This window comes from Citrus clementina, unplaced genomic scaffold (genome assembly GCF_000493195.1).
Source record: "Citrus clementina cultivar Clemenules unplaced genomic scaffold, Citrus_clementina_v1.0 scaffold_5, whole genome shotgun sequence".
NCBI lineage: Eukaryota > Viridiplantae > Streptophyta > Magnoliopsida > Sapindales > Rutaceae > Citrus > Citrus x clementina.
The window spans coordinates 25,907,439-25,911,057 of record NW_006262201.1 but is presented as its reverse complement, the minus strand read 5'-3'; the positions used below and the strand labels follow the sequence as shown (position 1 = coordinate 25,911,057).

The following is a 3,619-nucleotide window of genomic DNA, read 5'->3' as shown; positions in this document are numbered from 1 at the left end:
TCTTTGCTTTCTCTCCTAGGGTCTTCTGTGTTGCTAGGTAGGCTTCCTTGAGTTCTGCTGCTCATTGCTGTAGCTAGTTGTCCCATTTGGTTCTCAAGGTTTCTCAAAGATACAGCTTAACTTTGCACAATTGCTTCATTCTTTGCAATATACTCCTTAATCAGTGCTTCCAGTGAAGTGATTGGATCCTGACTAATATGTTTTTGCCCTTGACTTTGCTGATGAAAGCCAGGTGGTTGTGTGTTTCTGTTTTGTCCATTTAATGCTGGAGCATTTCGATTCTGACTACTCTATGCAAAATTTGGGTGTTGCTTCCAGCCTGAGTTGTAAGTATTTGAATATGGGTTGTTCTGAGGTTGTCGATTGAAGTTACCCACATAGTTTACTGAGGCTGAATTTCCAGGACAGTTATCAAAGTCATGTTCTTCATCACAGTAGACACAAGAAAGTTCAGTAATTTGCTTTACTGTTGTTGGAGCAGCTGTCATGGCCTTTACCATGTTAGTCAATGAAGTCACTTGTGTTGATAAGGCTGTAATTATATCAATGTTATGTACCCCTGCTGATCCTCTTGCTGCTGGCTGCCTGGCTGAAGGCCACTGGTAATTATTGTTGGCAATTCTTTCCAGAATTTCATAGGTTTCAGTGTAAGATTTGGATAATAGAGCTTCATTTGCTAAAGCATCCACCATTAACCTTGTACTTGGATTCAACCCATTATAAAAAGTTTCCAATTGAATGCAACAAGGGATACCATGATGAGGACACTTTCTGAGCAATTCCTTGAATCTTTCCCAAGCCTCGTACAAACTTTCATCTTCAAGTTGATGGAAGGAGGTAATCTCATTCCGTAACTTTGCATTTTTTGTCGGTGGGAAATATTTCATTAAGAATTTATCAGCCAATTCATTCCATGTAGTGATGGAATCAGATGGTAACGAATTTAACCATACTCTTGCTCGATCTCTTAAGGAATAAGGGAAAAGCCGCAGCCTTAAGGCATCTTTTGTTGCTCCAGCAATTTTGAAAGCATCACTTACTTCCAAGAATAATTTAAGATGGAGATGAGGATCTTTATTTGGCAATCTATTGAATTGTCCAACTGTTTGCAACATTTGAAACATCACTGGCTTCAACTTAAAATTGACAGCGTCTACTTCAGGTCTGATGATGCCAAGATGTACAACTTGAGGAGTTAGTACAACATAGTCTCTTATAGCTCTATCTCTGTCATCAGCCATGTAAATAATATTGTTATTGCCTGGCTGTCTCTTGTTAGCATGGTTATTCTGCTCTTCTTGAATGTTCACTGGTTGTAAGGGCCCGTGAGGATTCAAATTTCCTGCATCTTGTAAATTATTCATGCTTGAAGCAATTTCCGAATTCCTTTGTTCTCTTCGCAATATCCTAACAGTCTTTTCAATCTCAGGATCGAATTAGAATACCGCAGATCTGTCTCTGCGCATGCATGCACCGATTTGCCAAGAAATAGAATAAATCAAATCAAATTTGGCGCTATCAAGATTTACTTCACACTTCAAAAATAAACAATCAATCCCCAGCAACGGCGCCAAAAACTTGTTGGTAGATTTCTATAAGCAATTATTATCAATGCCAATGTGTAAGTATACACAACAAGTAATAAAGTGATGAGTATTCAAGATCATCTCCACAGGAATTGATGTTACTCAAAATGCTAAAGCAATCACAATAGTGTACATCAATCAAAGACCGAAACAAACAATTTTCGAATAATTCTATTGTAACTAATAATTGTGAGGGATGAAAATAAAACAATACTGTAATGAAATAAATTAAGTTAAATGTGTCTAAGATTCAATTGAGAATATAGTAATTGAATGATCAAACTCTTCTAATGGGGTGACTGTTGTTTACCAAATTAGCACCAATTGTTACAATAAGTGCTGCAGCAATGGGTAGAATAAATCTGCATCCGCAGCTATCGCATGTTGAAAATCTCATACCTTTAAATCTACTAACAATGACCAGTTGCTCATATATTTATGGTATGGCATTATAACCTTTAATCTCTCGACCCTACAAGGTGAACACCTATGTCTAGAGTGTCACAAATCTTAACTTTAAGTATTGCCCTTATGGAATTCAAGATAACCTAATCCCGGAAACTCGACTTAAGAACAAGTAATACTCTAATAATGTCCGCTAAGACATGTCCTTTTGCTGCTCTATCTTAACTGAAACTATTAAATGGGTGGTCAACCGAAATAACAGTTGTATTCATAAAAAATACTAGAGTATAATGCTACAGCATTACCATAACAATATAAAAGAACAGTCAAGAACCCATTGGATTATTTGTCACTCAACCACAAGTAAATTTAGTTCATAATCTGGATGAGAAAAATAAACACAAATATATTGAACTCGGAATACATCCCAACAATTCAAGGAAAAAGAGAAAATATAAGTTGAGCACAATGAAAGGCAAATAATTCTGCACGACTCTCTTCTTTTTGTTTCCGATTAGCACTCTCCAATCTTGATCTCCTTCTTCTTGCCTTTGTAATTATTTATGATGATAATTCCTTGCCGCTTTTCTATGTGGTACACACCTCATTTTTATGTTGCAAATTAGGTTAAAACCAAAGCCCATGAGCGTGCATATATTTGAATTAGGAAACATGCAGATCGCGACTTTATTGCTGACTTGTGCCTAAGTTCTCTCCCCCATTGCTCCCAGATCGCTACAACACTGGTTGCTCTAATAGCTGCTACAATACTGTTTTATTCTCGATTGTGCTTTACTTCTTTTGTGGCCATCTTCCTTCCTCATCTTGCTCTTCTAATGCCTCAACATCCTCTCACGAATTTAAAACCTGCTTTTAGCACAAATTACTATGATTTAATCAAAACTTATTAAAACTCAACTAAAATGAATGTTTATGCAAAAGGTACCCAAAATGTAATAAAAACACATTATTTGTTCTCTAAGTGACCTTGATTCAAGTCTAGAATTGATGTAATAACTCTCATTTTCTAGAGTTATCAGCTATATTCCTCTGGTAGTGAGTGTAACAGAATCATAACCTTGACTTCATCCTTAATATCTTCATTAAAATTCTTCAAATCAACAAGTAACTTTTCAAATCTTGAGACATGATCGTGCATTGACGCCTCAGGCTTTATTCGAAAGCCATATACTTGGCTCATTGCATGAAGGCGATTTTCAGGACTTTTCAGCAAGTACTTCTCCTCCAATGTACGCCACAAAGTCATTGCACACTTCTCATCTTTCACCAAGTATTTCACCTCTTTGGTCAAATAAGATCTGATCTGACCACAGGCTTTTTCATTTATACGATCCCAAATTTCTTCATCATACAAGTGTCTTTTAATTTTCAGAGCAACATCAAGATCGATTTGAATAAGGGCATCTATAACTTCGTGCCTTCACATGCCGAAGTTGATTTTCCCATCAAACTTTTTAACATTGATCTTTTGGCCTCCTATAACAGGTGCTGAATAGCAATTTAACAAATCTCACCTCCCACCTAAAGTGTCTCCTGAAATAGTCTCGGTAGATCTCTCCCTAATTCTGGAAGTTTCACCTTCTACCATTTTCTTAATGAATTATTTT

General features: G+C 36.5%; 1 non-coding gene across 1 annotated transcript; it reads left to right on the top strand.

Annotated features, from left to right (window-relative positions):
• Nucleotides 1–750: 750 nt before the first annotated feature.
• On the top strand, nucleotides 751–858 carry LOC112098754. Its single transcript, XR_002905862.1, has one exon. It is a non-coding gene; the product is annotated as a small nucleolar RNA R71 (small nucleolar RNA).
• Nucleotides 859–3,619: the final 2,761 nt, after the last annotated feature.